Source organism: Micromys minutus (genome assembly GCF_963924665.1).
Source record: "Micromys minutus genome assembly, chromosome: 14".
In the NCBI taxonomy this organism is placed as follows: Eukaryota; Metazoa; Chordata; class Mammalia; order Rodentia; family Muridae; genus Micromys; species Micromys minutus.
The window spans coordinates 5,552,070-5,564,121 of NC_137983.1; the positions used below are offsets into that span (position 1 = coordinate 5,552,070).

The following is a 12,052-nucleotide window of genomic DNA, read 5'->3' on the forward strand; positions in this document are numbered from 1 at the left end:
GGCAGAGAGGAAGGCAGAGGGAGAGAGAGGCAGAGAGGCAGAGGCAGAGAGGCAGAGAGGCAGAGGCAGAGAGGTAGAGAGGCAGAGAGGCAGAGAGGCAGAGAGGCAGAGAGGCAGAGAGGCAGAGAGGCAGAGAGGCAGAGGCAGAGAGGCAGAGAGGCAGAGAGGGAGGCAGAGGCAGAGAGGGAGGCAGAGAGGGAGAGAGAGAGGCAGAGAGGCAGAGGCAGAGGCAGAGAGGCAGAGGCAGAGAGGTAGAGAGGCAGAGAGGCAGAGAGGCAGAGAGGCAGAGAGGCAGAGAGGCAGAGGCAGAGAGGCAGAGAGGCAGAGGCAGAGAGGCAGAGAGGCAGAGAGGCAGAGAGGCAGAGAGGCAGAGAGGCAGAGAGGCAGAGAGGAAGGCAGAGGCAGAGAGGGAGGCAGAGAGGGAGAGAGAGAGGCAGAGAGGCAGAGAGGCAGAGAGGCAGAGAGGCAGAGAGGCAGAGAGGCAGAGAGGCAGAGAGGAAGGCAGAGGCAGAGAGGGAGGCAGAGGCAGAGGCAGAGGCAGAGAGAGAGGCAGAGGCAGAGAGGCAGAGGCAGAGAGAGAGGCAGAGGCAGAGGCAGAGAGGCAGAGAGGGAGGCAGAGAGGCAGAGGCAGGGAGGGTATCACTCCAAGTTTAAGACCACTTGGGTTTAAAGCAGCCCAGGACATCCAGGAACAAATAGTAAGGAATTGTCTTAAATAAGTATGTAAATAAATAAATAAAGTAAAAACCCTGAAAACAAGTTTAAAATAACCATATAGTTTGATAACTTCACTATATTTTGATGCCAGAATTACAGGGTCACATTGTATAATTTCCAAGTATTGGGTCTTACTACTATGGACGAATTTTGAAAAGCTTTAACATTCTAAAGTTAATACTGAAAGTCTATCCTGAATATATCACCATATTTCTAGGAAAATGTCTATTGATTAGGTTACAATGGACTACTTGTTCTCATTGTATGACATTCACCAAAATTTCCCGTCCCTTAGAATTCCAGTTCAGTAAATCCAACTGTTTGAAAATGCTGACATTTATGTCTATAAATTCAGAGTTCCAGTACTTTCTGAATTCAAATGAAATTTGGCTATATAGATTTATGGCCTGTAAATTTGTTACTACTCTCACTTTCATATTTTAGAGAGTTTTCTCCTTGAATGAGACAAACTATTCATAATTCTAAGCAGTTAATTAAAAGCTTAGCCCTTGGCTGGAGGGAAGGGTCACTGGAGAAAGCACTTGCCTTATGAGGGTTATGCCCTCAGTTGGAATCCTCAGGACCCATGTAGAGCTGGGTGTGGTAGTAAGTCTATAACCCAAGCTAAGGCAAAACGGGAGGCAGACAAGGTGCATCCTTGGAGGCTTGTGTGACAACTGTGGTTAACAGCTGAGGAACCCGGTGTCAAACAAGCTGAAGATGATGGCTCACACCTGAGGTCCTCTGACTTTTACGTGCATATTGCACAAATGTCCCTAAGCTCACATACATAAATTATATGTGCATATACATAGACCTGCATCATACACACATGGAAGAGAAAAAAATTTTAGAACTTCAAAAATCCAATAATTGAATCAGCTGTTGAGAGCTGTTAACAGACTTCACTAGAAAAATTGCTTTATGCATATTCAAATTATCAGCACCAAATACAATATTTAAAACTTCTTTAAATCTGCATAATTACCCATGGACAGACTAAATGAACACATAAATCAGTTTTTGCTATTTTCTTCGATGTATATATACTCTTCTCCAGAAGCAGGAATTCTGAAGAATGACTTAAGAATCCACTCTTAACATATCTTGTCTCCCTTGAGTACTAGAAGAAGCAAGGAGGTTGCTCTCATAGCTAGTGAAGAAAGTTAGAGGAATGGAAACCCCATGGCCTACCAACCTTAAAAAGAAAATGTGTATGACAGAGTACATGCATATTCTGTATTTATTTCTTAAGTAAAAACACAGCCAAGAGCTCTGACTTCTATACCTTGAGGTAGGACACCTTGTTAGATGAGAACAAGTTCAAGTCAGTGCTCTCATTTCCTAGTTGTTAGGAAGTTGCAGATTATCTGTGTATCTTGTGTAAAAAGCCAACATAGTGGAAGAAAAAATGATCCTGTAGCCATTTATTAATGCCAAATCCTATATAACATCTTCTTTATCCACACTGGACATATAGAAGCCGGGCGTGTCATTCCTTGCACCAAACTGATTTTAATACAGCACCAGAGCACAGGGCTCCCTGGGCGTGGCTTGAATAAAATTAAACACATCATCCTATAAAAATGTGAAGTGTTACTTGAATGATACTGGCCAACCAGTTTGTGTACTTTTCCCTGGGAAGGACTACCTCTCCTGGTTTCAAACTCCATCAATTGCCAGCAGTTCTTTGTGTAGAATTGAGGCCTCATGGGATTGTGTCATGTGTACTCTTATATTCTCCAACTCAACAGGTTATATTTAGGAATACATCTGTATGTTCAAATATATTTATGCATACAATAACAATAAAAAAGAGGCTATGAATCTGAATGAGAGAGGAAGGGTATATGAGAAGCTTTGGCAGAAAGAAAGGGAAAGGGAGAAACATAACTAAATTTCAATCTCAACTATAACAACAACAATAAAACAAAACAAAACAAATAAACAGAGGAAACAAAGTTTCCAATTGCACAGAATTTGATTATAATTTTATTTTTATAGCCACTGAAATTACAAAGAATAAGAAATCACAGAAAATAATAGCTGATATTCTCCCGCCCTTCAAATTGGTTATTTTAAATTAGCATTCAAAGTAAAGGGCTTCACTGTGTTTTCACTGATTCACCTTTCCTGCTGCTCCTCCCCTGACTCCCCCAGCCCTCCCCTCCCCCTCCCCTTCCCACTGGTCCCTTTTCCCACTACAATGCTCGCCTTCTGCTTTCCTGTCACATACATTCTGTCATCCTTTTTTTCCTTTCTGTTAAGATGTTTTTCTGCCTTCATGCTCCCCTTTTAGTTTTATGACACATGCTGTTATACACACAGAACACTCACACGTTATCAATAAAGATTAACCTCTAGGGTTTATGTGTCAGAGAAAGCATGTGATATTTGCCATTATAGTTCTTAGTGTTTCTTCTTCTTCTTCTTCTTCTTCTTCTTCTTCTTCTTCTTCTTCTTCTTCTTCTTCTTCTTCTTCTTCTTCTTCTTCTTCTTCTTCTTCTTTTTTTGCTCAAAAATAAATCAGTCTCATCTATTTCCTTTACAAATCCCATGGTTTAATTTTTATAGATAAAAAAAAGACATTGTGCATATGTGCTATATTTTCTTTATCATTTCATTAATTGGTGGGGATTTAAACTGGTTCCATTTCTTATCTATTATGAGTATAACAGTAATAAGCACAGATGTGCAAAATGTATTTGATGTAGAATCTTTTGGAGAACACACACACACACACACACACACACACACACACACACACACACACACACGCATATGTCTCCAGGAGAGATACAGGTAGCTAATGTGGCAGTCCTAATGTTAGTTTTCTGAACACTCTTCGCTCTTATGACCACAGTGAAGACACAAGTTCTACCAGCAGTGGACAGAGTTGCTCCACTCACCCCACCACAAGCATACTAGTATTGCTTGTACCCTTGATGGTATTTATTCTGACTCAGATAAGATCCCCTCAGTGTTGAGAATGGCGACCAGGTCTCCTTCAGGAACAACAAGCACTCTTATGGCTGAGCCATCTCCTCAACCCCCAAGAACATTGCAATGTAGAGTTTTTGAGAAAAAAGTTTGCTGTCCCCTACCTTAAAGTGTCCATAGCTTTCTGGTGTTAAGGCCAGGGCACTCAGCAGTGACACAGCTATATTTGTCCTTTTCTTCTTTAATTAAGGAATTCAGAGAAAGATTAAACATAGAAGTAAAGATGAAAATTACAATGTAGATGCAATCCTCCTTGGTGTGGAATTATACGTCACTGCTTCTGTGGACAAAGATTCTTACTTGAAAAAGAGAATTTAGCAGTTTCTGCCTTGTGATAATACCTCTCTGAAAGGGAAGACTGTGTCAAATGCACTACAGCTGCCAAAAGAGTCTCAGGCTCTGACTCTTCCTCACATGTAAAAGGAAATTTATTCATAAGTAGCTTTAAACAAAGACCTAGCTGATTACTGAGTTCAATCTGACCTTGTCAGCTTACTGATTATGGTCCAACGTCCTGTCTTAAAATGTCTCTCTTTCTAGGAAAATCTTGTTAAAATAGGTCCCTGAAGCAAACCAGCAATAACCCTTTCTCATAAAATGAAAGTTATTTCCCACAGGGAAAATCAAAAGCTTGATTCATTTCCCTTTTTATTTTGTACAATGTACATTTGCATGATTTTAGTGTTTTGAATTTTTTTCAAAATTATTCAGTTCAAGTTGTACCCCAAGAGTCTTCTTAAGCTAAGCTTAGATTATTTCTTAATAAATTTAAGAGCAAAATATCAACTTCAAACCTCTAAGAAAAATAAAAAAATAATGTGATAGTGCCATTAAGGAAATAATTAAACAGAGATGTACCTCACACAAATCATCATTGCTACATTATAGATGAAAACACATGAATGAAAACACAAACAGGTCTTTCCCTACAGAATGTTTTGCAAGGAAGATGATTTCAATGCTATAATGAAGTTACAGTGTAAAATATTTGTGCCGGGAGGCATTTCTAGCTGATGGAAGCTTCTATCTGATGGAACCTGGGCATTCAGAGAGTCTGTGAGGCTGTTCTTGATTCCCATTGGTATCTGACATTCAAAGACAAGAACAGGCAGATTCCCCTGACATGTTAGTGTCTTCAGTGTCTGTCTCCAGTGCAGTCAGGGCACGTTGAATTTTTTTATATATATAAAACTTAAATCAATGGATAATTTCACATAAACTTATGCATACAAAATACACCAATGCTATGGGCCAGAATGCATTTGAATTATTCTGTGGCCAACATATGCTTAGCCTCAGTGATTTTGTGTTTGAGTTGAAAGGAAAGCTGCCTTTAGTTTTGGCCTTATATATCTTGAAAAGTTTAAAAATTGCACCTATGATCAGTATTACCATTATTGTTTAGGGTGTGTGGGGAGGAGGTTGTGTGTATGTATGTGGTAGGTAAATAGTTGTGGAGGATTTAAGCAAGCTCCTGGTGTCAGCTCCCTCCTTCTACCATGTAGGATTCTGGGATCAAACTCAAACTGGAAGTTTTGGGGGCAAGTACCTTTTTGATCCATCTGGATGGCCCATCCCCTAAATATCTTAATTTCTACTCTACATATACTCCCTTGCCAATCTCCCTTGTCTCAGTCAGTATATTTAATTATATTTCATAAATTTAAAAAAGAAAATACTTAAATTAATTCCTGAGGTCATTGCAATGGTTATATAACAAAGTCTTCATTACCGTTAAAATCTGTCTAGGTGTCCACCAGATGGATAAAGAAATGGATAAAGAAAATGTGGCCAAAATGAGCAATGGAGTTTTCTTCATTAGGCTTCCCATATTTGCTATTCCATATTCCATGACAATTTTACACATTCTGTTTTGCCAAACAGAAGTTTGTAGATAAACTTCCTAAGTCTACCTATGTGATTACTTGTTTATATTTTTCTCCATACCTACTTCAAACAAATGATTTTTAAAACATGGTAATGTAGATACTTCTAGGCTTCAATGAGTTCAAACCTAAGCATTAAGAGTTTGGTGTTAAACAAAAAGAGTGTAAAGTGACTAAATTTTTAAAAAGCTCATGATTTGAATTATCTTATGTTTGACAAAACAGGGACATTAAGAAGCTTTAATTGTGTTTGTACTATTCTCTAGTGTTGGCAAATAAACCAAGATTTTTGTGTTGAGTTATATGTTCTCAAAGGGTCTAGTACTGTTAAAAGCACTATTAACTAAAGATAAATGCAAGGACAGGTAAATGGGATGGTTCTGTGGGAGGAAGGAGAAGATAGAAGTGATGTGACTATATTATTGTTATTTCAAAAAATAAAATAAATAGCTTTGAAAACTTAAAAATAACTTTTAAAACTTAAGAGTTTGATATTCACTTACAAACTCATTTTTCTAATTCTTTAAAAGCATATTTTAAAAATCAATCAATCTATATGTCTGTCTGTCTATCATCTATCTATTAATCTTGTGTGTGTGTGTGTGTGTGTGTGTGTGTGTGTGTGTATGTGTGTGCATGTGTACACATCTCAGGGACACAAAACAGGTTGTCAGTCAGGCTTGACAGCAGGCACTTTACCTGCTAAGCCAGTTTCCATAAGCTGATTTTGTTAAGCCCCCAAAGTTATTGTAAATAGTTTTTGGATGGGAGCATAATGAAGGCACTAAAGTTGAGACATTAGTGCCAAAGCAAACGATTGAAGGGCTAGCCTCTCCTCCTTGGTGTCGATCACAGTCTCCACTTCAGAGTAACACAGGAGCGACAGAAGAGACTTGGGAACAGTTTATTTTTAGTTTTGTCTTGAAGAGGAAGACTTTGAGGTTGTCCACAGGTAGAAGTGGAGGTGCCACAGAGAATTAACCACTAAACCACAGACCAGGAAAGGCTCACTTCTTAAACAACATATACAAAATAAAAGCCAAATCAGTAAGAAAGAAGAGATAGAAATATTTTGGGGCAAAGGCAAGTACCCATAGGATGGACACAGACATCTTCTCCATGAGAACAAGAAGAAGAAATAGCAGGTAGAGAAGAAAAGGTGGGAGAGACAGGTGTGAGCGGTCCAGCTACCTCTTGCCACAGAGGATACAACATGAATATACACCCAATGTGAGTGAAGAAAACCTAGGGTTAAGGTCACACACTCAGGCTGCAAGTAATTAGAAAAAGCTGCCCGGAGAAAGTAATGGGAAGTTAACCATTAGAATTGTGACCCAGACTGGAGGTCCCTGGGGGTGACTGGATCGTAGGGGATTTATAGTGAAAGCTGACAATATTGTGGACTGATGTGTCAGCATTGAGTAAAAGAGGACTCCTGCACATGCCAATGACCACACACTACCAGTTTAGACACAGGAAAGACACGGAAGAAAGATCTCCTGCACACGAGAGCTTACTCATGAGACTCTAGCCATAAACCTCAACTCTCAGCAGGTGCACAAGCAAAACTCTCTGTTACTGTAATATGGGAAAATGTGACCTTGGGGACCTGGAGGTCACAAGGCATGTGAAGAATTAATAACAGGACTGATAACACTTGATCATAAGTGTGTTTGCAGGATGCTCATGTTTCTCATGAAGAATTCCCTACGCTTCCAGTTGTACTTGCTTTACATAGGTAAAGAGAATCATATACAGAATATTTAGCACTTGAGTTTCAGAATTAATCAGATCCCGATGCCCTTACCCCTAGTGCCAGTAAGTTCGGAAAAGTCTCAGCTTGTTCATTTGAAAACTAAGTTAAAAACAATGCTTGAGGAGCCATGGAAAGTAAGGAAGAAGAGGCTGACACTGGGCCCATGGGAGGTACACAAATCTCTGCTCATCTTACTGATTTAAAGCACAGATTATTTTTACATAATTTTGAACTGCTAACTTTATTATGGCAGGCTATGGGACTTTTAGACTATTCTTATATTTGTATGTATTTGGCTTATATACAGCATTACTATCAAAATTCCGTTTCTGCATGAACTTAGCAGATATCTACTTACAATAGCCACTCACACAAACAGGTTGTGAAGTCTGACTCCATACATGTGGGTTAGAAGATCACATATTTAAATCTTTGAACCAATCATGGCAAAGTACTGGCTTGACAAAAGCAAGGTGAATGTGCATGTATTTGTGACTGAGATTACTTTTATAATCGGTTCTAGTGGCTGCTTAAAACCAGCTTTTAAAATTGGTTTTCTCATTTGTAAAATCTTTTTTTTTTAAATGGGATATTCTCGGTATTTGCATTTCAAATGTTATCCTCTTTCTCTCTACTCCCATTGCTCCTCCCCCTCCCCTTGTAAAATCTTACTTGGTTGTTAGGAGGCTCATGATAGCTGAACAAATACTGTAAAAGTATACAGAGTTCCACAAAGGAAGCACTACTGTTAGCATATAGTCAGTTCAGCCGAAATTGTTTTAGGTGCTACAATACAGGTTCTGCATATTTGTTCATTTTTGCTTTTGATTTTTTTAAACCAAGGCAATGCAATTTTCTGTCTCCAATGAGTCATGTCTTATCTCAATGAGTTGTAATGTCAGAAGGCAGGAACTCCTTCAGTTTACTAAGATACTCACAGTCTTCTTTTAGTTAAGGACACACGGTCACATCACTTCTTCTCTTCCTCCCCCACTCTCCCACCTCCCTACTCTCTAAAAGCATTGCTGACCACTTCTCCTCCTTGGAATGTCCTTCTTTTTAGCTTATGCCATCCTGCTCTTATCACAACACTTAAAGCTGGGAAACCTGGAATCAGAAGGCACACACAATGATTATAGCAATTGGAGTAGTGACACTTATAAAGACATACTGAAAATGTTGGGAGTCTGGACGCTGTGAAATGATATAGAATATAGAATTCAATCTATCTAAATTCATAGCTAAGGCTCTCGAGTGCATTTCAAAATTATAGGTCTAATGGACTAGCTCTTACTGTATGACCATAGTAATTGTGAGACACATAAATCCCCAGGCTTAACGTCTCAGGAAAGGAAAGGTTAGAAAGGTAGAGATGGCTTGACAGTTGTCTTCAGATATGCAAATATCTCACGTGTGAACGAACAACAGTCTTGCTTGTCTTTCACTGGCCCAGGTGAGTAGAGATAAATGTACATACATTTTCATTGTGAGACAGAAGAGGAGAAGGCATCCTCACAGAGCACCCATAGAATAGTTATGTAGCAAGCAGTACAGAATAATCCTGAGCAAACAGGAACTCAGTTTTCTTTTCCAAGGTTGCCCTTCCTCCACCATCCTGAATGCTAGACCGCTATCATACACTTTCCCTGGGAACTTTGTGTATGACTCTGTTGTTCTTGATTTTAAGTACCTTGATATTGATCTTAGACTTATGACTTCAAAATATCCACTTAAAGTTCTGCCTCTCCAGTAGCTCTTCAATTCCAATAACTGGCTACAGCAGAGGGACACTTACCTATTCCTACAGCTGATCTTTAAAATAAAGTTTCCCTTTAAAGATCTTATTTAATAAGAATCCCCACTGACTCAGAGTATTAGGAACACACACACACACACACACACACACACACACACACACTTTTGAGTGCACCACCACCACCACCACCAATTAAGGAAAGAGAGGCATGAGTTTGGAAGAGATCAGGATGTGGTACACATGGAAGTGTTTGGAGGGAGGAAAGGAAAGTGGGAAATAATCTAATTTATTATAATTTCAATAAGTTAAAAATAGGCTTTCCTTCTTCCATTGGAAGACATTCTCAAATCATAGTTACTTAGACTCTCCTAAAGCACTAACTTCCTGGGCTGGGAATCAGCTCAGTTGAGGGACGCCTTGCCAAGCATGAATAAAATCCCAGTTGCTTAGAACCACATAAAGCAAGTGTGATGGTGCCACCCCTAATCCCATCCCTAACATGGTCTATAGGCATCTACGCATAGCAGCGTGGTACAGAACCAACTTATCTTCTTGTCTGTAAGTGTTCTGGGTTCCCTTTAGGCTAAAGGCAGAGGACCTCACTCTGCTGTCTTCCCAGCACAGCCAATTCACAAACATGCCAGGATATGACTGGTGTTGAGAACTGCTGGTGTCCTTGATAAAAGAATGACCATCGGCATTGAATTTATAGGTACAGTCCTATGTGTGTCCCATGGGTAATGAATTACCTTATCTCCTCAAGTTCTGCAGCAGAAAAGTGGGAAAATCAAGTGTCTATTTCACAGGATTTGAGTAAGAGTTAAACTAATGATCAACAAAGCTTATGAAATATGGTTTTCAATTAGCCTGCACCTTTTCTTTTGAGATGTGGTGTCATGTGTCTCAGGCTGGCCTGCAGCTTGGTACATAGGATGGCCTTGCACTTTTTATCCTCCTGCTTCTACCTTTAGGCTGAGATGAGAGGCCTGTGCTACCAAACCTAGGTTATTCATGGCTGTGAATGGACCTCACGTCTTCCTGCACGTTAGATTTGCATATTACCAACTGATCAGTGGTTATTTTCTCTGTCTTTTGCACTGATTATATTAATGTCTACCTCTGGGGATGTCTTAAAATATCATTTCATATGATATCTTCCCTTCCTTGACAATGCCTTATGTTTAAATGTGTAAAAGAACACATTTAAACTCAAGTTTTTTCTGAAAAGAATCGAATCCTCAGATCTTTCATGGAGCATCCTATATTTTCTACTTCACTGCGGTGATGACTCCATTTTTTTAAGCTGACATTTCTCTGAGATCCTTTACTACCCAGCCTGAAGCATGCCTTTTTGTTGATGGTCTCATCTGTGTAGGTCCTAACCCATTATTATGACATGTAATTATAACAGAAGTAGAGTCATGCATATTAGTCACGGGGATGGCATGCTTTCATGTTTTTGTATTTATATTAAGTAGGAAGAGTGTCAACAAGTCAGGGTAAAAATGGCTACCCGCTGGACCATGAAGGCATGAAGAAGCTGATGCTGCCAGACTGTGGGACTTAAACATGAGCTGAATGGAGAGCCGGAGGGGCTCAGTGAAATGACTCAGCTGTTCCCAGAGGCAGTTTCCAGTTATCAGGGGAGCATTTACGGTTCGGGAAGGTTCACACATAGTGAAAGTGAGGGATGTGTCAGTTTTATCTACTGTGTAAAAGTCTGTATGGTATTTGTGTTTGAGGAAGTGAGCTGAGGTGTGTCAACTTTATATCCTATTCGAGCAGCAGAGGAAGTCAGACAGGGTAATTTTCAGCAGAAAGGAGAAGTAACTCGGCTAAGAAGCAGAGGGAAGAGTGGACAGCATTTAAAAACAGTTTTTACTGATGGCTGTTTATTCATATAGAGTCACTGTGCATTTCTACAATTAAAAAATGTTTTTACACACCAGATTTCTAAGATATCCTTGTCAGTGGTGGTAAGGTTAAATGGCTATCAGACCTAAGATTTAAGAGTAAAGATGTTCTAGAAACAGTGAGAATCCTTTTGTGATCCTAAGTCTAGCCACTCTGTATATTTGAAAATAAAATAAAAGAAAAGAACCAATTACAGATGAGCAAAAGCTCCTGACACATAAGAGATTTTTATAAAAGTGTTTTGGTTTCTCAATGTAGTATTCTCAGCTCAAATCAGCTGCTGTATAACATGACTCCCCGAGTGTTATTTTATGTCCTAATTTGTCACCGATGACTTGGTCACAGTCTCAGACCATCTGCAACAGGTTGGTGGGGGATGACGAACAACAGAGTCGGTGACAGAGCAAAGCTCCTGGCTCCTCATGGTGTTCCTGGAGCCAGTCCAAAGAAGCAGCAATCAGCTGAATTTTCTTCCCACCAGATATCACACTGAGGGACAGTGAAGAAGATAACGGTCACCCTGCCTTGACAATAATGGAGGCAAAGGAAGCCAGGCCTCATTTGCATTCCCACACTTTGGGTTCTGTAGCAGATTGGGAAGGTCCTGTGGGCACTACTGCCTTTGGACCCATCTCTCCTCTGGAGATAGTATATGACATTGATTATAGGACTTTAAATCCTAATTGGGGTGGAGGATTCTGAATTTTCTGCATTCTTGCCTAAACTAAAGGATTGGTATCACATAGAGACATCAGTTATGTTTGCATAGCTATGAGCAACTGCTTGACAGAACCAGCTTAGGGGAGGGCAGCTTTATTTTGAGTTTGGAGTGCTTCAATCCACCATGATGAAGAATATATACCACAGAACAGCTTCCTTAGTGAGGACTGTGTCAGGAGCACACAGTGGAACTCTTCTAATATCATAATGGAAGAGGAAGCACAGACAGCTAGCATTAGGACTGAGTTTAACTTTTAAAGGTGAACCTTCTGTCACCCACGTACCAGACAGGCCATATCTCCT

General features: G+C 39.8%; 1 protein-coding gene across 8 annotated transcripts in view; it reads right to left on the reverse strand.

Annotated features, from left to right (window-relative positions):
- The window catches only part of MARCHF1 (membrane associated ring-CH-type finger 1), a gene marked incomplete at its 5' end in the record, with an annotated part of 479,472 nt that overhangs the window by 46,326 nt on the left and 421,094 nt on the right, over window positions 1–12,052 (reverse strand). The window lies entirely within an intron of this gene.